Here is a 24330-nt window from a genome sequence, read left to right as displayed (position 1 = left end):
AAAATATATAAAATGAAGGGTACAGGTAAATGACATTCAAATATAATCACAAATGGTGATAATAGTAGGTGAGTACCGATCTATATACCTATTTGATCTAGATAAAAGGCACAAAAGAGTATAATTTAAGTATAATTCATAATTGAGATGTCAATTGACTAATGGTAATCTCCTGGTAGAAACTTTGTTTGCTACAGAAAGGATCCTAATGAAAAAGAACATTTGAAAGAATTTGATACCAAATGGCACTGATAGACAAACAAAATTGCAAAAAGAATTATGAATAATCTAAGGTTAACAGGAAAATAACCAAGATGAGGATATAGATTTTGAAAGTTCAGAAGTTGCTCTAACACTTCTGCTGTTTGTGATCAGAGGTTACATCTTTACTGCACCTGATATTCCCAAGTGGTCACCCAACTGGGTACTAATTAGGCTTACCAACGCTTAGCTTCCAAGATCGGATGAGATTGGGCGTTTCCGCTGAAATATGGCAGTAACTGAAACGCTAGGACACAAATGAGAGAGTGTAATAAAGAATGAGCAACATAGGGTACTTCTGCTGTCCAGTTACTAGTGCAGATTCTCTGTTACTGCGAGCATTGCAGAGAGTGGTCTCGCATCTGGATGAGAGGGTACTGAAATATAAGTGAGATAAGTAAAGAATAGGGAGGGGACCCCACCTTCTGCTGTCCACTGTCTTATACAATTATAGCGGACAGTGGATGAGAGAGGTAGGTTAGGCTCACCTATTGAAAAGAAAGAGGGTTGAGGGTAATATAGTGTAATCACACAAGGTCAGGGTTTGACAGGCTACTATGCTGAGTCAAAAGACCATTAAATTAAATTAAATAAAAAAAGGAAACTAATTTGGGCTGCATAGTGATAGTTAAGAGGTACCTAGGAGGTGCGAGGTCCTGTTATGCAGGAAAATTGCTATAAAACATATGCTTTTAAAAGGAGAAAGAAAAGATGGTTTTAGAGCAGATTAGGAATTGAGGATCAAGTTTGCAAACAAAGGAAAGAAAGAATTTGTTATATATCTATATTAGTTAAATAACATAATAGTAGGGTTCCCAGTGGGCACATACAATACTAGGGGATACCATGAGGTGATCTGAACTATGAAAAGTTCAGCATCACTGAGCACAGACGGACCGTTTCACCAGGGTGGCTTGTTCACTGTGAACAAGCCACCCTGGTGAAACGGTCCGTCTGTGCTCAGTGATGCTGAACTTTTCATAGTTCAGATCACCTCATGGTATCCCCTAGTATTGTATGTGCCCACTGGGACCCCTACTATTATGTTATTTAACTAATATACAGTAGATATATAACAAATTCTTTCTTTCCTTTGTTTGCAAACTTGATCCTCAATTCCTAATCTGCTCTAAAACCATCTTTTCTTTCTCCTTTTAAAAGCATATGTTTTATAGCAATTTTCCTGCATAACAGGACCTCGCACCTCCTAGGTACCTCTTAACTATCACTATGCAGCCCAAATTAGTTTCCTTTTTTTATTTAATTTAATGGTCTTTTGACTCAGCATAGTAGCCTGTCAAACCCTGACCTTGTGTGATTACACTATATTACCCTCAACCCTCTTTCTTTTCAATAGGTGAGCCTAACCTACCTCTCTCATCCACTGTCCGCTATAATTGTATAAGACAGTGGACAGCAGAAGGTGGGGTCCCCTCCCTATTCTTTACTTATCTCACTTATATTTCAGTACCCTCTCATCCAGATGCGAGACCACTCTCTGCAATGCTCGCAGTAACAGAGAATCTGCGCTAGTAACTGGACAGCAGAAGTACCCTATGTTGCTCATTCTTTATTACACTCTCTCATTTGTGTCCTAGCGTTTCAGTTACTGCCATATTTCAGCGGAAACGCCCAATCTCATCCGATCTTGGAAGCTAAGCGTTGGTAAGCCTAATTAGTACCCAGTTGGGTGACCACTTGGGAATATCAGGTGCAGTAAAGATGTAACCTCTGATCACAAACAGCAGAAGTGTTAGAGCAACTTCTGAACTTTCAAAATCTATATCCTCATCTTGGTTATTTTCCTGTTAACCTTAGATTATTCATAATTCTTTTTGCAATTTTGTTTGTCTATCAATGCCATTTGGTATCAAATTCTTTCAAATGTTCTTTTTCATTAGGATCCTTTCTGTAGCAAACAAAGTTTCTACCAGGAGATTACCATTAGTCAATTGACATCTCAATTATGAATTATACTTAAATTATACTCTTTTGTGCCTTTTATCTAGATCAAATAGGTATATAGATCGGTACTCACCTACTATTATCACCATTTGTGATTATATTTGAATGTCATTTACCTGTACCCTTCATTTTATATATTTTTTTGATCAACTCAGGCATAAATTTGTTTTCTATATTTTTCACCACAGGTGCTCCTAATTTCCTATCAGGTTTATCCTGATTCTTGTTAGTGATTTTGTTAATTAAGTTTGACTCACAACAGCATATTATCTTTTTTCTCCCTATGTGGATTTCTTTAATTTAATCTATCTGTATACTACATATACCTAAACAAAAATAATTTTTGCTGTGTATTCTGTTACTATTATATGTATATTCTGTGCATTTGAACATTTTTCTGTATCAAACCTTCCCCTTTATTTTATGTGTTATTTAATTAAAAGTTAAGTTTTAATAAATTTATTACAATTTTCAAATGGTGCCCCAACACAGAGTCTTTCTTTTTTCTTTTTTCTTTTTCTTCTTTCTGCAGGGTCAATAGGTTTACAGGGTCAACATGTTTTTAATGGATTTTTCATGCCTTTACAACTGTTGCTTTTTTTTTGTTTCAATTTACTATCCATGTCACAAACTATTACCTTTAGTAATCTTGTGGAGAGCGAAGCGGAGCAAGCCACTTAGCCCGAAGTGCGGCAAGCAAGGCGAGCCAGCATGGGGACAAATTTAACAAATTTTGGAAAATATTTAAAAACACGAAATAACACAAAATATTTTTTTGTGTCAACCTTTTGACTGTCGGACTTTTGACTGTAGACCATATGGTGTCAACCTAATGACTGTCTATCTTTTAACTGTCTAACTTGTATACCACACCCGGGTCAAAGTTCTGCTTAGTGTACACCAATGGGAGGTCCAACCAGAACCCTAACACACCATAAAATTTTTCCAGGATCCAACTGGTCCACCTCACATTGGTTTCATCCCAATCGGTGCAGAGGTGTCTGAATACATAACTGGACAAACAGAGCAATGAATTTATATATATATATATATATACAAATAATTTATATATATATATATATATTTATATATTTATATATATATTTATATATAATTTATATATAAGATTCTGTTTGAGAGTACTGTAATCCTTCCTTCTGTTTCCTGTCTGCACTGCGTTCCTACATCATAGCTTCTCTGCATTCTTCAGATAGAGGAACTAAATGAAGGGGTTTGGTATGATATGTAGATTGTCATAATGTCGTCATTCATCATGTCAACATGGTTATAATGTCAAGTTGGGAATGTTGACATTCATCATTTAGACAATAATGAAATGTTGACATGTTAGAATGACAATGTCAACACATTGCCTGTTAACACTGAAACAATGTCACATCACAACTGTCAACATTGTGGCGTCACAAAGGCATGACGTTTCTAGGTTCTCCCTGTGTTTGAGATACTGTCTTCTCTCATACTCCTACACTTTAGATCAGAAGTTTCTGCAAAATATGCGCCATTTGGAACAGAGGTACACATCTTGATATTATGTCTAGGAGTAGAATTGGTAACCTATAGTGATATACATGTAGGCCAGGCTACTTAAGGCCCTCATTCAGATGTGATTGGAGGTGCTATCGCTGCTTCTTACATAGAAGCAGCATTGATAGCACTTATATGGTAATGCAGCAGAAGGCATGACTTATTGATCCAGACTGCGTCCAAGGTTCTTCCCTGGCAGCATTGGGCAGCTTTCGGCACCCATGGGCATGCATAGCCAGATTAAGGGGGGGCACAGGGCCTACTGTACCCCGGGCCTCCCTTTGTTAGGGGGCCCCCCAGCCAGTGCACATCAACATCGCTAGCTTTACCTCTCATGCTGTAGCAGAACCAGACAGCAAGAATACGGGCTGGGCAGGCAGAGTATCAGGTTTTACGAGCTACCGATTGAGCTTTCTGGCTAGAGGAGAGATAGGAGGGTGGAGAGAGCTGTAAGTGACACAGGGATCACGTTTCTCCTCCTCCCCTACTGGGTATCTGATTCCTGTGTAATCTGTTATCTAGTGAGGGTCTAGAGAGAGACACACATACTAAGTCCTCCTGAGTTCTGTACCAGTGTGTAAGTAATAGAGGCTGCTGCTGCTATTCTTGCAATTCAATTAGGAGGAGCTATAAACAGTACTCAGACATTATTAAACTATTAGATTAAATGTAATATACCCCATTGGGTTAAATGTAATATACACAATCCATACATCCTAAAATTAACCAGTCATGGAGGGATAACATGCTGTCTTAAATTATGACTGCAATCGTCTGTGTTGAAGTACCTTTCTTATCTATTAAATAGTTCAACACAGGTGACACCATCATATATTAAGAGGGAAGTCCAGGTAAAGAGCATTTTGTCCCTCCTGGAATGGGTCATGGTGGGAGGTATGCACAATCTAAAATACAATTCCCCGCCTTCCACCAGGGGCCCCCTTGTCTTATGTGCCTCGGGCACAACCAAGGCTTAATCCGGCCCTGTGACCTTATCAAAGTCACCTGTTGCAGAGTGCAACAACGGAGATCCCTGGCCTCTTTCCTCCCTCTAACCCTAAATGGCAGTGACAAACAGAGGCCATTGCCACCATCTCCTGCCCACAAATGACATCAGACCCAATCACTGACAGTCTGATGCCATCCCTGCGTCCTGTGTTGCTGTCCTATTCACGTCACGCACACAGAATGGGTCCCGAGCATACGCGAAGTACCGAACATCGGTACATTGCACATCAGAGTGCAAGAACAACTGGACCTTAATGAGGTCCAAAGTGTTAAATTTAACATTGAAAGGTAAGAGGGTGGATGGTCCACATAAGAATCATAGTACTCTCCAGTTTGTATGAGTCAGTTGGAAGAAATTGTGCCAGGACAAGTTGTGAAATGTAATTTATTCTCAGCGATTAGAAAGTGGTTGTAACATCCTTTGTAAGAAAATCGAATTAATTTATATAAAAATATAACAAACTTACTGTCAAAGTCAGAAAAATGTCTCTATGCACGTTGCCATATTTGCACCGCACACTGGTCCGTGCTGCGCATGCGTACGCTCTCCCGTGAAGGCGCATACCCGCAATAGCGTGCACTCGCAGGCGCGGTATGCGTATTTACGGTAGAGTTTATGTAGTCGTAGCGTGCGACTCATTCGTTACATATTTGCACAATTAATGTAGTTTGTAGATCATGATCTCTTTGATAGATTCTGAAAGTTTGGTTAATATAGAATGTCCCTGAGCTGAGGAATCCCTCTTTGCATCGTACGAAGGGTCTAACAGGAATCATACAGCAGTGTTTGGTACCCATCGGAAGAGTATTTAATTAGCAATATTCCGGTGTTGGTTTGGAGCGTATTAATCGCTCGTGCGAATAGTTATGGACATAAGAAGTTTATGTCCATTTCTATTATTTACACATACTCAGGTATGCGGCGGGAAACCCAGTTTCCCACCCACCTGAGCTGTTGGAAATCGTCACAGCCCACCTGTATGAATCACCCTATGACCTTTTGTTATGATGCAGGGCCGAATTCCTTCGGCCAATGGACAATGGGATTGTAGGACCATGAGATTGCATTGTGTGTGGGGCATAAATAGGCAGGCCGACCACATCCAGCTCTCACTCTCTCATCAACGGTTATCTGCTGATAGCCGGGAGCTGGATATCGAGGCGCAGGCGATCATACCCTTTGTGCGTAAGTTTCTCTCCGTAATCATTGTCTTTCTGTGAGCCAATTTCTCTCATCTCTCTCTCTCTCTCTCTCTCTCTCTCTCTCTCTCTCTCTCTCTCTCTCTGTTCTGTTCTCTCATATCTCCCCTAGACTAGGCTAGTATTGTATTGTATTAGATAGTATTGTATTGTATTGCATTTAGGTCAGTGTAGTATTGTCTTTTTGTATTTATTGTTTAGTTCTGTGGTTAGGAAGTCTTTGTTATATTGTAGTGTATCATTTGTACTGTTATCCCCTTTTTACAAGTATATTAGATATAATACAGTTAATAGGCTTTGGAACCTAAACCAGTATCTGTGTATTTTCTATAGTGTTAAGTGTTCACTTGAGCGTCGGTGACGCTCAAGCAGCTTTGTAGTTAGTCAGGTTACACAAGGTTGCACTTACACCCTGTACTCACATTAAGGTATTCTGTGTATTTCTTTGGTATAAGGTTTAGACATAAAGGTATAGCATTGTGAGCGTCTGCACCGCTGGTGACCTCCTCGTGGTCTCGAGCGTAAGCTACGCCATAGCGAATCATTACTCTAGTCATAGCCGATAACGTGTCCTGTGATCACTGGGCCGTGAGCGAACGTGACGCTTGAGCGTCTCGCCTACGGCTGAGCGATCGTTACGCAACTAGCGTACCATTACGGTACTTCTTAAGTAAACAGCGTACAGTGTTCTTAGCTTCATAAAGGGTTGTTTATACGACAAAGGAATTTAGCATTGTCAATTGGGGACTCGTCCTATCCTTCTCATATCTGCACTAGGTAGATCAGCAGACATTATCCCCCAGCAAAGGGTGGGAGGTTGTCTCCCAGTGCTGACGGGATAAGCGTCTGCTTCGCTTAGATAAAGAGTGCTGAAGGAATCCGGGAACCGGAAGTAAGAACAAAACGCTTGTGTCTTTTAAAAAACTGTTTTATTTCTCTTCTGTCTTGCGTATACACGCACGCATACATTTATCTGCATTTCTTTTTCAATTTCGTATATCACTATTCCTGTTTGCCAATTTTTATAGTTGATAGAAAGTGCTAAAAAGAGATTTGCTGTTATTTCATAATAAAGGTAATAGTTAAAGTATAGAACAACACACGATTTGTCTAGGAGACAAGGCAGTCAGTGTGGATTGCGGTAGATGATCAGGGATCATTTACATTGATAAAAGTATATATTGTGTTACGGTGGATCTTTGCATTGCGTACACGTGTCGCTAACAAAGACTAGCGTACGCAATCCAAAAGGCAGACGCACGCAGCGTACATTACGCAACGTAGCGTCCGGTTACACTCACGTAGCTCAAGTCACGGAAAAGGTGAATTAGCGCAAAGCGATAATTAGCGCAAAGGCGATAAGTAACGCACAGCGGTAGATAACGCGAAGCGGTAAATAACGCAAATCTATTTTTGGAAAAATCTGAAATCTAGTTTAACAGATCCTACTCCTAATTGGTAACACTGTTGGACTGAAGACAATTTCTGCGCAGAAATAGATATAGAAACAAAAGTGTACATGTGTTGAGTGAGTGTGGTTTTGTATACAAAAGTTTATATAACTTTAAGGTGGAACCAAAAGGAAAGTCGGGTACTCGTCAAGGGACACACGTGTAAGTGACATATACGGTGGCTAGGGAGGCATCCCTGGTTAAATAATATTTGAGCATTAGAGTATAGCGGACCATAAGGTAACAAGACCAGGAGGTCATAAGGTAACAAGACCAGGAGGTCGTAAGGTAAAAGGTCCGCTATAAAAGTCCAGTGGCACAACGCCTGGGGTGTTGGTGCAGAACCCATATAGGCCATACAAGCTCATGCTGAAGGAATCGCGGCCGGAAACATCGATTCCATTAGATCTTTCAGTACATAACAAGTAGTGCTTGTGTACTGAACGATTGGACCGCACGTAATTGTGTGCAGTAGTTAGTAATCTGACCTAATACCATTAGAGTAAAGTGGTCACTAACGCTATTTGTACATTCTGACGTGATTTGTGTAATTTTTTATTTTTGGAAGGGAAGTTCGCTGGTCACTCAGGAACTATCTAACAACCCCACCTTTACTGGAAAGAGTAAGTGTCCTGCGGGTAACCCTCATATGTTCCAGTAAACTGAAGGTTCCATAGGGGCCCTGTATCGAGTACGCCAGCACCACGTCGGTGTGATCAGGTCGTATTGGTCGAGGTGGGCGAGTGAGTGGGGTACTCGGTAAACCGCCACCGCCGGCCTACTGTGGAGTAATTTGGTTGTCTGTAAAGGCTTGCTGAAAACCTTGATACAGAAATCCAAGGAGGACTAAGCAACACCTGCAGACTATGGGGGCCAGTTGCTCAGGTAGGGGGCGATCAACCTTGGTTCAGGTTGATTCTGTGAACCGACCAGTTGGGTCGGCACGATATGTGATGTGTGAAAAATACGGAAGTCACACAGAATCTTTATGTGATGAATGGGAGAGAATGACTGTACAAGACAGGGACAAATTCCCAAGAATAGGTAGCTTCAGTCCAGACGTGTTACAAAATTTAAGGAGGAGGATATGTCTCGTAAAATCAGCAAAGAGACGAATTCAGCATCATGATTATTTACAGTTATGGCACCAGGAAGGTGAGATACAGAGAGGTTTGGCTCTGGCTGCAGGATCTGGGGCAGTCAGGAAGCTGATAGCCACAGCTCCTCCTCCACCATACATTGCAGGAGAGAAGTTGATTGCGGAGAGAAACGCACTGGGTTGTAAAACACAAACTCTTAGTAACCCTGTAAATGTTAATGATGTTAACCAAATAACTCATGCAAGTATTAACCCGTGCAAGATGTACCCTGTTTTGAACCTTCCTCAGGAGTGTGATCAAGAAGACGATTCAGCAACAATTTCAGCTCTCTCTCTTGCAGCCACCATAGCAGAGACCACAGTAGGCACCGCGACACCCACGAGATTAGTGAAAGCCCCTAGCGGAGGGATAGGTGAGGTCGTGTCAACGGGTAAGTACGGCACCATGCACTACACTGAAACAATTGTACCACAACAAGCTGTAGAATCTACACAGGAAGAGGCTGTTAGAATTGCTCCTGTAAGGGTAATAGCAGTTCCCAATGGAAAAACAGATGTGTCTGGAGCCACTCCCATAAGGAACATTGCCATGTACACTCCATTTTCCAGAATGGAATTAAGAACAATAGTGTCCGAATTTCCTGACCCCAGAAAGGACTTAGTTGCTAGCCAAAAATACATCAGGGATCTAGGTAACACTGTAGAACCCAACAACAAGGATTGGCAGATACTGCTAAGAGCTTGTTTACCTTCCAATGTTGACGCAACTCAATTTTTAGCTGACTGTGCATTGGATAAAGATGTACCGCTTACAGACGTGTACAACAAGGATAATGTAAAAAGGATAAATTTACAGCTAAAGGAGTATTTCCCAGCCGTTGTTAAATGGAATAAAATATTTTCCATTAAGCAAAAGGAGTCCGAAACGGCAACAGAATATTTTCACCGGGCACTATTAGAAATGGCAAAGTACACTGGTATAGAAGACATTAAGACCAACCCAAACCATCGAGAAGTAGCAGTATCTGTACTGATGGATGGTTTGAAAGAAACATTAAAAGCTAGGGTACAGACCACACAACCATGTTGGCGAGGTCTGTCAGTGTCCACATTGAGAGAGGCTGCTATTGATCACGACAGAAACATCACTAGGCACAGGGAATCGCAAAGTGATAAGTTGATGTCCGTAAGTATACAGGCGCTGACCACAAGGCAGCCTGCGTATGTACCACCGAATCCTGTGGGTAAGGCAAGTGTAATAACATGTTTTTCTTGTAACAGACCGGGACACTTTGCACGAGAATGTAGAACAAAGAATGTACAAAGATCTTTTCAACCCCCTAGACAACAACACAACACACGACAATGGGAGCAGGGTCCACAGAGGCGGAGTTTTGAGCCACATACAGGGGAAACAAAAAGATATCCCCCGAACAGAGATTGGCATGCCTCTGGTAGTTCCCAGCTAACTCCCTCACAAGTAGTCGCTGCCAGCAGGATTCAGGGAGGTCAGCATACCCAATAGGGGTGTGGCCATACCTGTAATCTGCACCCAGTTAGGTTGATTGCTAGTCTTGGAAGCGAACCAGAGATTGCAATCAATGTAGCTGGTAAAACTTTAAACTTTCTTGTAGACACAGGGGCGGCCAAGTCAGTGATAAATTCGACAGTGGGCATGAGAACCACTGGTAGGACAATTCCAGCCATGGGAGTAACAGGAGTAGTCCAGCACTACCCTGTTAGCAAACCAGCCGAGATTACAATAGGGCCTTTGCATACCAAGCATTCCTTTTTGCTGGCTGCATCGGCACCAACTAATCTCCTGGGAAGAGACTTACTATGTAAAATGGGTTGCGTCATTTATTGTACTCCTGAAGGTGTATTCTTGGACATCCCTGAGAATCACGCTCAGGAAGTACGAGACATGTTAGACTCCCCATCAAAATTAATGTCACATTCCATTATGACAAATAGGAACCCATCCCAAGTAGAAGAGATGACATCTCAGATACCAGAGTCACTTTGGACAAAAGATGGACAGGACACTGGATTAATGGCAAACGTAGCTCCAGTAGTTGTACAAGTAAAAGATGGTAGGATAGCTCCAAAAATCCCACAGTATCCTCTGAAGCCAGAGGTGGAGTTAGGAGTTTTCCCAGTAATAGAACGCTTGCTGCAACAGGGCATTCTGGTAAGAACGTCCAGCACAGCCAATAGTCCCATCTTCCCTGTTAAAAAGAGTGGGGGGAGGGGTTACAGGCTAGTGCAGGATCTAAGGGGGATTAACAAAATAGTTGAGAGTCAGTTCCCCGTAGTGCCTAATCCAGCTGTCATCCTAATGCAAATTCCTCCCACTGCCAAATTTTTCACTGTTATTGACCTCTGCTCCGCATTCTTTTCGGTACCTCTGCACCCTGACAGCCAATATTTGTTTGCATTCACATACAGAGGAGTCCAATACACGTGGACTCGGTTACCCCAAGGTTTCATAGATAGTCCAAGTATATTTTCTCAGGCTTTGCATGATTGTTTACAGTCTTTCCAACCAGACAGTGGATCAGTATTGATACAGTATGTGGACGATTTATTACTGTGTTCAGATTCACTGGAAGCATCTCTGAAGGATACGAAACAGCTCCTGTTTCATCTTTCAGACACAGGTCACAAGGTTTCCAAAGACAAGTTGCAATTATGCCAAGCTAAGGTAAAATATTTGGGACACTGTCTAACACAAGGACTGAGACACCTGACCGCTGATAGAATCCAAGCCATTAGAGACATGACACTGCCACAAACCCAGCAACAGATCAGGACGTTTTTAGGAATGTGTGGGTATTGCCGTAATTGGATCCCAGGGTTTTCCATATTGGCGCTACCTTTGCAGGAAATGGTCTCTTCAAACAAACCTGATCGGATTTCGCATACAGACGAATCTGAAACAGCATTTGAGAGACTCAAGCAATGCCTAACGCAGGCACCAGCACTAGGTATGCCAGACTATGGGAAACCCTTTGAACTATACGGAACAGAAAGTGCTGGGTGCGCAGCAGGTGTACTAACACAAAAACACGGTGACGCCAGCAGGCCAATTGCATACTACAGCGCCCAGCTAGACACGGTAGCACGATCCCTCCCCACATGCTTGCGTAGCGTTGCGGCGATAGCATTGCTAGTGACGAAAAGCGAAGATGTTGTGCTAGGCCACAACCTCACAATCCATACACCGCATGCGGTATCTGCCTTATTGAATTCTGCCCAAACCAGACACGTCTCATCAGCAAGGTTTACGAGATGGGAATTGGCATTAATGGCCCCAGTAAACATCACCATAAGGAGATGCAGTGCATTAAACCCTGCAACATTTCTCCCAGGTGTGCCTGGTCAGACACAAAGGGTGGAAGGTGAGAGTGATGGGGAAGGAGGATTTAATGCAAAGGAAGATACACATGATTGTATGGAATATTTGACCCAAAATTTTACCGCAAGGCCTGACATCAGTGACAATCCACTGGAAGATGCAGAACTCACGTTCTACACGGACGGTAGTTGTCACAGACAGTCAGACTCGGGAGACTTGTGTACTGGATACACAGTCGTAGATGACCAAGACACCATAGAAGCGGAACCGCTAGGCCCACCTCACTCAGCCCAGGTTGCTGAACTGGTCGCCCTAACCAGAGCATGTGAATTGGCTAAGGGTAAGTCAGCCAATATCTACACCGATTCCAGATACGCGTTCGGGGTAGTCCATGATTTCGGAGCGCTATGGCGGCTCAGAAATTTCATGACGGCGGCTGGTACACCGATAGCGCATGCAGCTTATATAAAAAGGCTTCTAACAGCGATACAGGAACCCGACAGAGTGGCTGTTATCAAATGTAAAGCACATACATATAGCCAAGACCCAGTATCCCTTGGTAACAGCCGAGCAGACGAAGCCGCAAAGCTTGCAGCTGCTACCCCCATACAGACAGACACCACACAACTGATGGTATTTAATACCATCAACACACAGAAGTTGTGTGAGATGCAGAATTTGTGTTCCACACAGGAAAGAGCAGTCTGGAAGGCAAAGGGATATGGCCAGGAGTCCTCAGGGCTCTGGACGGATGGACATGGTAAACCGGTGGCCCCCAGGGCATACCTTCCATGTCTGGCTGAAGCAGCTCACGGGCTGACTCATCTAGGCAAGGAGGGGATGTGCAAATTGGTAAGAGCATACTGGTGCGCCCCAGGATTCTCCTCTCATGCGAGTAAAAGAGCAATGTCATGCCTTACCTGTCTGAGAAAGAATGTTGGAAAAGCAATACCTACAGAACCATCCCATATCCCACCTGCCGGCGGCCCTTTCCAGGTAATACAAATTGACTTCATTCAATTACCCCCATGTCGAAATTTGAAATATGTACTTGTTTGTATAGATGTTTTCTCGAATTGGGTCGAAGCTTTTCCAGCAGCTACAAATACCGCTATGTTTACAGCTAAGAAAATTGTGCAGGAATTTGTATGTAGATATGGTATCCCTAGAATCATTGAAAGTGATAGGGGTACCCATTTTACAGGTGATGTCTTTCAAGGAATGTGTAAGTTGATGGGAATTGATAGTAAGCTGCACACTCCGTACCGTCCACAGGCGAGTGCGAAGGTCGAAAGAGTGAACAGCACTATTAAAAATAAATTGAGTAAAGTAATGACAGAGACAGGATTAACATGGCCAGAAGCTTTACCCATTGTTTTGTATAGCATCAGAACCACTCCCAGGTCCCCCCTTAATCTGTCTCCTTTTGAAATCTTGTTTGGTCGACAACCGCATGTCATGATTAACCCTCAGGATGATTTGAAATGTAACAATGAAGTAACTGTAAAGTACTTGATTAACATGAGTAAACAGTTGAGGAATCAAAATGATAATCTGAAGTTGGTGATTCCTGATTTACCAGGTAGTAATTGTCATGACATTGAACCTGGGGATTATGTAATGATACGAAATTTTCTACGCTCAGGTTGTCTTAGTGATAGATGGGAAGGACCATACCAGGTCTTATTGACTAGCACCACAGCATTGAAGGTTGCTGAGAGAGAGACTTGGGTCCATTCATCCCACTGCAAAAAGGTGGCCGATCCAGAGAAGTCCCGTGATAAGGAACAGACGGTAGAGGTTGTATCACTGGAGTGTCTGTTCCAGGAGGACTGAGGCGGCACCTGAGCCTTGAAGACCGAAAGCAGTTGTCGACTCCCTTCTCCCTTTTATTGTTTTTCTCCACTTCCCAGCCCCTCTCCCTTAAGATTTCTTTTTCCCCCTTCTCATTCTTCTCCATTTCCTCCTCAAAGATGGACTTGCCCCAAGAGACTGTGATCCGGATTTTGATGTTAACCATGATGTTGACCAGAGCAGTCTGTTCCGGCGAGAGTACCATAGAGGTCGAAAGAGGTTCTGGAATGGGTTCCGATTATGATGATGGAGGCGTAGTTTTCCAAGATCAACCAAACCAACAAGCAAAGGCGAGTATCAGAAAACGATCCGATAGAAGAAATTGTGATGGATTGTTAGCTGAAGAAAATTGTATCTGTAGGCTCTGTGATAATCTGGTTGAAGATGGATGCATAAAGAAATGCCAATCTAGTTTTAATATCCATATGGACCGGCATCCATTGAGTGACTATCACTCCTTAGTGGGTAACGTGTTAAACCAAACAGATTGTTGGGTATGCTCTCAAGTACCTCAGGGTCACAGCAAATCAGGGCTAGTACCATTTCCTTTAACGTTAGGGGAGGTACTTGAGCTAAGTGGTGGGAGACCGGTGGATCGGAGGTTTAACATCTCCAGCCCTCCTAGTTTGAAGCTCCACCAATACCATGTGGATAGGTCCCTCATATGTTTTAACATCTCCAATCCCAGAAAACCGGGAAATTGGGAAGTGTCATGGAGCAACCTTACCATGACCTTTTCACACAGAGCAGATAGAATGCCTACAGATACAGAGCTCGTACGCCACATAGCCAGTAGAGGAAAATCTTTCCGGTATCGATATACCTTAGGAAATAGGATTACTAGAGTTGGAGAGGTATCACCAGGATACTGTGCACATATCGTACAAACCGATACGTGCATTAAGCAGATGGAAGAATTAGGGTCAGGAGATTTCACCTGGAAGGTTTGTAACATGATCATGTCCTTCTCCGTCCCTTATGTTCTCCCCGATGACGCATATTTCATATGCGGGAGAAAGGCGTACAAGTGGCTTGCCCCAAACTCTGAAGGATTGTGTTATATTGGAAAGGTATTGCCTGAAGTGATGGCTGTAACACATGACAAAATGAAGGACATACACCGTGGTGCCCAAGCTCCTTATACTCACACTCATTACGAGCACCGAGTTAAAAGACAACTGTCAGAAAGGTTGGAGCATCCGGCCTCTGATCTTATCCATGAATCCACCGGGATTCAGGTTCTGGTAGCGTTAGATTTCACTCGCACCGCTCGAGGTGTGATGAATTATAGATACATTTCCGCACTCGCCAATTTGTTAGATAATATCACTGAAATGTATGATGACACGTTTAGATACACTGGAAGAGAACTTCAAGCTTACAAAACAGAACTAGTTCAGCATAGGATGGTTCTTAATTATCTTACAGCAGTAACAGGCGGATATTGTGTTACATTGGCAACACAGTACGGCATAAAGTGTTGCACGTATATCACAAATAGCACCGAGGACCCGGTAGAGGTCATAGACCAAAAGATGGACGATATTCTCCAATTGAAGTGGGAATTTCGTCGAAAACACAATCTCACCCTTGCTGCTGTAGGTAATGAGCTGACTGGTTGGGTGTCATGGTTGAACCCGCGAAATTGGTTCTCCGGTTTAGGAGACTGGGCTCAAGGAGTCATAATGGATGTTGGAAAGTTTCTACTATGTATCTTGGGTGTCGTTATATCGATTGGATTGATATTTAGATGCGGGCAGGCTTTAATGAGGTGCAAACAAAGTACAAGAGTGATGAGCTTGAGGAGCGAGGAAACCGTAATTAACCTGGATTTGATTTATGACCCAATGATAGAAACCAGAATGTGATGAAAATGCGATTATACGGTCCGTTTCTTTCACCTGTTTTTCTGCTTTTCTCCAAGATACAAAGACCCCCTTGGACGAGGAAGTTGACGAGACGCTATACAGACAACAGACAAGCACCAAAGAAGAAGATTTGACAACTTTAAATATGGACACTTGATGAACTTTGCCATGGATCCCCAGTTTCCCTAGTATTTTTAAACTCACGCTAGCCCAACATTTTTGTAAATCTGATGGCACTGACAAAGCTTGTTGCTCATGCCTAAGGAGCAAAACAGCGCAAAGAAGACGACTCTCAACAGATACCGAACACAACTTCAACAACAGATGTACATTTCCCTGACATAGAATATCATTGCATTTTTCGTAAGTGTTCTTTATCTTCATCTCTACAACCCTCAGGTAACGACACACATAGACGATAGGGAATACAGGCACAGATATCAGCAACCACATACCTCCCCCATTCATGTATCATCAACTAAAATGTGCTCCCCATTTTGTTCAAAATCCGAAAAGAGCTCGGTAAAGTTTGACAGCCCATCCACAGACCTGTACCACAGGATAAGAAGGAATTCAAATGTATACTTCGCAATACCTCGAAGCTTGATTTACAACACGTACGGCACGATGATACATGACCCTCCAAACATGGACTCATACACACATGCTTCTACTTTCTCACTAGGTCATACCCTCTTCACACCTACTCCTCTCTTCTTCCTTACCCCACCATGGAAATCAATTAACCCCTGACTTGCATTTTTCTCCTTAAATGTTTTGTGGCAGTTATTATTGACTGCCAAAGGGTGGACTGTCAAAGTCAGAAAAATGTCTCTATGCACGTTGCCATATTTGCACCGCACACTGGTCCGTGCTGCGCATGCGTACGCTCTCCCGTGAAGGCGCATACCCGCAATAGCGTGCACTCGCAGGCGCGGTATGCGTATTTACGGTAGAGTTTATGTAGTCGTAGCGTGCGACTCATTCGTTACATATTTGCACAATTAATGTAGTTTGTAGATCATGATCTCTTTGATAGATTCTGAAAGTTTGGTTAATATAGAATGTCCCTGAGCTGAGGAATCCCTCTTTGCATCGTACGAAGGGTCTAACAGGAATCATACAGCAGTGTTTGGTACCCATCGGAAGAGTATTTAATTAGCAATATTCCGGTGTTGGTTTGGAGCGTATTAATCGCTCGTGCGAATAGTTATGGACATAAGAAGTTTATGTCCATTTCTATTATTTACACATACTCAGGTATGCGGCGGGAAACCCAGTTTCCCACCCACCTGAGCTGTTGGAAATCGTCACAGCCCACCTGTATGAATCACCCTATGACCTTTTGTTATGATGCAGGGCCGAATTCCTTCGGCCAATGGACAATGGGATTGTAGGACCATGAGATTGCATTGTGTGTGGGGCATAAATAGGCAGGCCGACCACATCCAGCTCTCACTCTCTCATCAACGGTTATCTGCTGATAGCCGGGAGCTGGATATCGAGGCGCAGGCGATCATACCCTTTGTGCGTAAGTTTCTCTCCGTAATCATTGTCTTTCTGTGAGCCAATTTCTCTCATCTCTCTCTCTCTCTCTCTCTCTCTGTTCTGTTCTCTCATATCTCCCCTAGACTAGGCTAGTATTGTATTGTATTAGATAGTATTGTATTGTATTGCATTTAGGTCAGTGTAGTATTGTCTTTTTGTATTTATTGTTTAGTTCTGTGGTTAGGAAGTCTTTGTTATATTGTAGTGTATCATTTGTACTGTTATCCCCTTTTTACAAGTATATTAGATATAATACAGTTAATAGGCTTTGGAACCTAAACCAGTATCTGTGTATTTTCTATAGTGTTAAGTGTTCACTTGAGCGTCGGTGACGCTCAAGCAGCTTTGTAGTTAGTCAGGTTACACAAGGTTGCACTTACACCCTGTACTCACATTAAGGTATTCTGTGTATTTCTTTGGTATAAGGTTTAGACATAAAGGTATAGCATTGTGAGCGTCTGCACCGCTGGTGACCTCCTCGTGGTCTCGAGCGTAAGCTACGCCATAGCGAATCATTACTCTAGTCATAGCCGATAACGTGTCCTGTGATCACTGGGCCGTGAGCGAACGTGACGCTTGAGCGTCTCGCCTACGGCTGAGCGATCGTTACGCAACTAGCGTACCATTACGGTACTTCTTAAGTAAACAGCGTACAGTGTTCTTAGCTTCATAAAGGGTTGTTTATACGACAAAGGAATTTAGCATTGTCATTACAAAACTTGAAAAGTCCTATACATACCATAAGCAGCCTAATCTCATGCCAGGGTGTATCCACAAGCAAGTGGCAGCAGGAATTGCCCACAGTGTGGAGTAAATGTGCGCATATGGGAAGCGCTCTCTGTATGCCCAGTCTAGGCCTGCCCAGATGTATTTTACACTTTCAAAATGAATATACAACCTGTCTTACGTTTTAGAAATGAAGCAACATTACAGATGAATTAATAGAGCAACAAATTACATAGAAATCTATCAAATGACCTTTTAATGACAGGGCTGAGAGGAAATGTCCCTCGTTGTGTTGACATAAATTTACATGCCCTTTACTCTGTTTGAGGCTTTTGTTTGGAACCTGAAAATTACTCTTTGATCAACCTTAAGACTTTGTTTAAGCAAATACAAAATTACATCACTTCATGACTATAAATAATGGCCCATTTTACATGCTAAATGCAATAGATTTAATGCGTTGCTGAGTCTTCAAGCCAACACATAGCAGTTAATGGAATATATCAGGGCTTAAAAACTAACTTTAAGGAATTAAAGATTAATTTCTCAATTTAACCCAATTGAGCCTAGACTAGACACTCTTCTTTTAATCAATACAGTATAGCTGCACAGAATAATTTATTTGTAAAAAGTCTGTAAGCCTAAAAAATGAGGCACAGTTGGAAGTTAAGGTGCATACACACGGTGAGATTCGGGCTAACCCCAATTCTCACTATGCGACAGGGGCTAGGTCAGCATCGCAAGCACATAATGACTGTGCTTGCGATACTGACTATGGTGGTTATTCCGAGTTGTTCGCTCGCTGCCGATTTTCGCAGTGCAGCGATCAAGTGAAAAAACGGCAAAAATGCGCATGCGCATGGCATCACTCGAGTGATCGTAGTGTGATTGACAGGAAGTGGGTGTTTCTGGGCGGAAACTGGACGTTTTCAGGTAGTGTGCTAAAAAACGCAGGCATGCCAGGTAAAAACGCAGGAGTGGCTGGAGAAACGGGGGAGTGGCTGGCTGAACCCAGGGCGTGTTTGTGATGTCAAACCAGGAACTAAAGGGAATGAGGTGATCGCAGTCTAGGAGTAGGTCTGGAGCTACTCAGAAACTGCAGGGAATTATTTAGTAGCAGTTCTGCTAATCTTTCATTCGCTATTCTGCTAAGCTAAGATACACTCCCAGAGGGCGGTGGCCTAGCGTTTGCAATGCTGCTAAAAGCAGCTAGCAAGCGAACAACTCAGAATGACCACCTATGGGTTAATTCTGAGTTGATCGCAGCAGCAAATTTGTTAGCAGTTGGGCAAAACCATGGTGGTCATTCCGAGTTGTTCGCTCGCTAGCTGCTTTTAGCAGCATTGCAAACGCTAGGCCGCCGCCCTCTGGGAGTGTATCTTAGCTTAGCAGAATAGCCAACGAAAGATTAGCAGAACTGCTACTAAATAATTCCCTGTAGTTTCTGAGTAGCTCCAGACCTACTCCTAGACTGCAATCACCTCAGTCCGTTTAGTTCCTGGTTTGACGTCACAAACACGCCCTGCGTTCGGCCAGCCACTCCCCCGTTTCTCCAGCCACTCCTGCATTTTTACCTGGCACGCCTGCGTTTTTTAACACACTCCCGGAAAACGGCCAGTTTCCGCCCAGAAACACCCACTTCCTGTCAATCACACTACGATCACTCGAGCGATGAAAAAATGTCGCTCGAGCTTGTGTAAATCTACAAAGTTTTGTGTGAAAGTACTTAGCGCATGCGCGCTGTGTACCATGCGCATGCGCATTTTTGCCGATTTCTCACTTGATCGCTGCACTGCGAAAATCGGCAGCGAGCGAACTACTCGGAATGACCACCCATGTGCACTGCAGGAGGGGCAGATATAACATGTGCAGAGAGAGTTAGATTTGGGTGGGGTATATTTAAACTGAAATCTAAATTGCAGTGTAAAAATAAAGCAGCCAGTATTTACCCTGCACAGACACAATATAACCCACCCAAATCTAACTCACTCTGCAAATGTTTTATCTGCCTCCCCTGCAGTGCACATGGTTTTGCCCAATTGCAAACAAATTTGCTGCTGCGATCAACTCAGAATTACCCCCTATGTGCGATTTTGGCTAAGTGTCAATTTTGACTATCTTTTCTACTAGATAGTCAAAACTGACTTGCCTGCACAGTCTACCTAGGCTTGCGATGCCAACCACGCGGGACCGTGCATCGGCATCGCATCGGGATCGCAATGTGACTTTCACCTTGCGATCTGCACTAACATTTCTTACGATTTTGACTATATAGAAAATATCTCACTGTGTGTACACACCAATTGTGTCCACTGGCTAGTCTGGCTGGCTAGTAACTTTTTTGAATCACAGCACCCTAGAGTATCAGAATTTTTTTCACGGCACCCCTAGGCCTAATGTTTTTTATTTAGAAATTTACAAAGAAATATTAAATTAAGTAAATTGTGTTATATGTCATCCTTAGGTTTAGTTGTGTGGTGAGGGACAAGAGTTTCTGTTTGTCAACATATGTTATGATTGGTAGCCACCAGCACTGGTTTTGTCTATTACACTGACCATAAATAATTTTAATCGGTCCTGGACCACCAATCCAAGGCACCCCTGCAAGTGTCCTGTGTCCTGAGGCTCCCCGGGGTGCCACAGCACACAGTTTGAGAACCACTGGGCTAGTATATTTAAGAAGCATGGTCATCCCTCACTACAGCTATATGGGGCAAAGAGGAGTGGTGAAGTTTATATGAAAAAGCTTATGTACTTCATGAAGGTCTATAGCAGTGGCGGAACTACCACCAGTGCAAGCTGTGCCTTGCACTGGGGCCCGCCATTGTGAAGGGACCCAAAGCCAGCGGCATGTAATGAGTCAAACTGACTCATTACATGCCGCCTGCCGCTGTGTGCTGCGGACCACCGCCGCCCGCCGTGGAGGAGAGCACAGGGACGCAGCTACGGGGGGAAGGAGGAGGAGGGAGGGGAACTCAAGTGCCGCAGCAGCGCAATGTAATTGGTGGAGGCGCCGCTGCAGCTGTCCATCTCCTTCCACATAGGCTGGTCGCCACCGCTGTGAATGTTGGGATGCGCTTCCCTCATCACAGCGGCAGCAGCAAACCTATGTGGAAGGTGAGGGACAGCTGCAGCGACGACGCCACCAATTACACTGCGCTGCTGCAGCTCCCTCCTCCCCCTTCCTCCGTCTCCTTGTCCCCTGCCTGGGATCTGCCTGACTGCCTGCACCGAGGAACCTGACTGCCTCAGCCAGCGGAGAGATCGTAAGTGTCTGTCTGTCTATCTATCTATTCTGTCTGCCATAATGTGTAAAAAGGGGAACTGGCTGCCATAATGCAGGGCCGTAACTACATGTGTGCCAGGTGGGCCTGGCACACAGCGCAGTTGCCCTGAGGGCGCAGCGGCTAGCGACATGTAATGAGTCAAATTGACACACTACATGCCGCCTCTGCTGTGTGCGCCGTGCGCTGCCGTGCTGTGGAGGAGAGAGCAGCGCCGGGCAGCGGAGAAGGAGGAGGAGGGAGGGGGACTGGAGCCGCAGCAGCGCTATTTCATTGGTAGTAAGCGCCGCTGCAGCTGTCCCCTCTCCTTCCGTATTGGCTGCCCGGCGCTGCTGTGGATGCTGGGATGCGGTTCCTCCATCCCAGCATCCACAGCAGCGTTGGGCAGCTAATACGGAAGGAGAGGAGACAGCTGCAGCGGCGCTTACTACCAATGAAATAGCGCTGCTGCAGCTCCAGTCCCCCTCCCGCCTCCTCCTTGTCTGATGCCTGCACCGAGGGAGCTGCCAGCACAAGGAGCCTGTCAGCGGGGAGATGGTAAGTATCTCTCTCTCTCTCTCTCTCTCTCTCTCTCTCTCTCTCTCTCTCTCTCTCTCTCAGGGGGACACTGTCTGCCATAATGTGTAAAAAGGGGGACTGGCTGCCGCAATGTGTAAAAAGGTACACCGTCTGCCGTAATATGTAAAAAGGGGGCCTGGCTGCCGCAATGTGTAAAAAGGGGGACTGGCTGCCGTAATGTGTAAAAAGGGGTACTGGCTGCCGCAATGTGTAAAAAGGGGGACTGGCTGCCGCAATGTGTAAAAAGGGGGACGCTGGCTGCTGCAATGTGTATAAAGGGGAATACTGTCTGCTGTAATGTGTAAAAACGGGGACGCTGTCTGCTGTAATGTGTAAAAAGGGGACGCTGTCTGCCGTAATGTGTAAAAAGGGTGAAGCTGTCTGGCGTACTGTGTAAAAATGGGGACGCTGTCTGCCATAATGTTTGAAAAAGGGGACGCTGTCTGCCGTAATGTGTAAAAAGGGGGACGCTGTCTGCCGTAATGTGTAAAAAGGGACGCTGTCTGCTGTAATGTGTAAAAAAGGGGGACGCTGTCTGCCGTAATGTGTAAAAAAGGGGACGCTGTCTGCTGTAATGTGTAAAAAAGGGGACGTTGTCTGCTGTAATGTGTAAAAAAGGGGACGCTGTCTGCCGTAATGTGTAAAAAGGGGGACTGTCTGCTGTAATGTGTAAAAAGGGGGACGCTGTCTGCTGTAATGTATAAAAGGGTCTCTACCTGGTATAGTGTCGCTACTGTGCAGCGTAATATGAATAATGGAGACTACTGTGCACCGTAGTATGAATTGCTATTATTTTGTGGACACGCCCCTTCCCCATGAAGCCATGCCCCTATATATTTTTTGTGTGCCTACGGCGCGCACTACCCCTATCTTGCATGGGGGCGCCGATGTTGTTTCTTGCACACAGCGCTAAAATGTCTAGTTACGGCACTGCCATAATGTGTGATAAAAAGGGTACTCTATCTGCCGTAATGTGTAAAAAGGGGGAAGCTGTCTGCCGTAATGTGTAAAAAGGGGGAAGCTGTCTGCCGTAATGTGTAAAAAGGGGGATGCTGTCTGCCGTAATGTGTAAAAAGGGGACGCTGTCTGCCGTAATGTGTGATAAAAAGGGGATGCTGTCTGCCGTAATGTGTGAAAAGGGGATGCTGTCTGACGTAATGTGTAAAAAGGGGACACTGCCGTAATGTGTAAAAAGGGGACGCTGTCTGCCGTAATGTGTAAAAAAGGGGACGCTGTCTGCCATAAAAGTGTAAAAAGGGGGACTGTCTGCCGTAATGTGTGATAAAAAGGGGACGCTGTCTGACGTAATGTGTAAAAAGGGGATGCTGTCTGATGTAATGTGTAAAAAGGGGACGCTGCCTGCTGTAATGTGTGTTAAAAAGGGGACGCTGTCTACCGTAATGTGTAAAAAGGGGACACTGTCTGCCGTAATGTGTGAAAAGGGTATGCTGTCAGACGTAATGTGTAAAAAGGGGACACTGACGTAATGTGTAAAAAGGGGACGCTGTCTGCCGTAATGTGTAAAAAAGGGGATGCTGACTGCCGTAAAAGTGTAAAAAGGAGGACTGTCTGCCGTAATGTGTGATAAAAAGGGGACGCTGTCTGACATAATGTGTAAAAAGGGGACACTGTCTGATGTAACGTGTAAAAAGGGGACGCTGCCTGCTATAATGTGTGTTAAAAAGGGGACGCTGTCTACCGTAATGTGTCATTAAAAGGGGACACTGTCTGCCGTAATGTGTAAAAAGGGGACGCTGTCTTACATGATGTGTAAAAAGGGGACTCTGTCTGCCGTAATGTGTAAAAAGGGGACGCTGTCTGCTGTAATGTGTGTTAAAAAGGGGACGGTGTCTGCTGTAATGTGTAAAAAGGGGGACGCTGTCTGCCGTAATGTGTAAAAAGGGAACGCTGTCTTCCGTACTGTGTAAAAAGGGGGACGCTGTCTGCCATAATGTGTAAAAAGGGGACGCTGTCTGCTGTAATGTGTAAAAAAGGGGGACGCTGTCTGCCGTAATGTGTAAAAAAGGGGACGCTGTCTGCCGTAATGTTTAAAAAAGGGGACGCTGTCTGCCATAATGTGTAAAAAGGGGACGCTGTCTGCCGCAATGTGTAAAAAGGGGGACTGTCTGCTGTAATGTGTAAAAAGGGGGACGCTGTCTGCTGTAATGTATAAAAGGGTCTCTACCTGGTGTAGCGGCGCTACTGTGCAACGTAATTTGAATAATGGAGACTACTGTGCACCGTAGTATGAATTGCTATTATTTTGTGGCCACGCCCCTTCCCCATGAAGCCTTGCCCCTATATATTTTTTGCGTGCCTACGGCGCGCACTACCTCTATCTTGCATGCGGGGCGCCAATGTTGTTTCTTGCACACAGCGCTAAAATGTCTAGTTACGGCACTGCCATAATGTGTGATAAAAAGGGTACTCTATCTGCCGTAATGTGTAAAAAGGGGGACGCTGTCTGCCGTAGTGTGTTTTAAAAAGGGGACGCTGTCTGCCGTAATGTGTGATAAAAAGGGGATGCTGTCTGCCGTAATGTGTGAAAAGGGGATGCTGTCTGCCGTAAAAGTGTAAAAAGGGGGACTGTCTGCCGTAATGTGTG

The 24330-nt window shown here is 44.1% G+C and overlaps 2 pseudogenes; one reads left to right on the top strand and one right to left on the bottom strand.

Annotated features, from left to right (window-relative positions):
* Window positions 1-383: 383 nt before the first annotated feature.
* LOC134891399 (5S ribosomal RNA) lies at window positions 384-502 on the bottom strand (annotated as a pseudogene).
* Window positions 503-1865: 1363 nt separating this feature from the next.
* On the top strand, window positions 1866-1984 carry LOC134891398 (5S ribosomal RNA; annotated as a pseudogene).
* Window positions 1985-24330: the final 22346 nt, after the last annotated feature.

This window comes from Pseudophryne corroboree, chromosome 3, assembly GCF_028390025.1.
Source record: "Pseudophryne corroboree isolate aPseCor3 chromosome 3, aPseCor3.hap2, whole genome shotgun sequence".
NCBI lineage: Eukaryota > Metazoa > Chordata > Amphibia > Anura > Myobatrachidae > Pseudophryne > Pseudophryne corroboree.
Note: the sequence above shows the minus strand (reverse complement) of the source record. Positions and strands in the feature narration are given on the sequence as shown.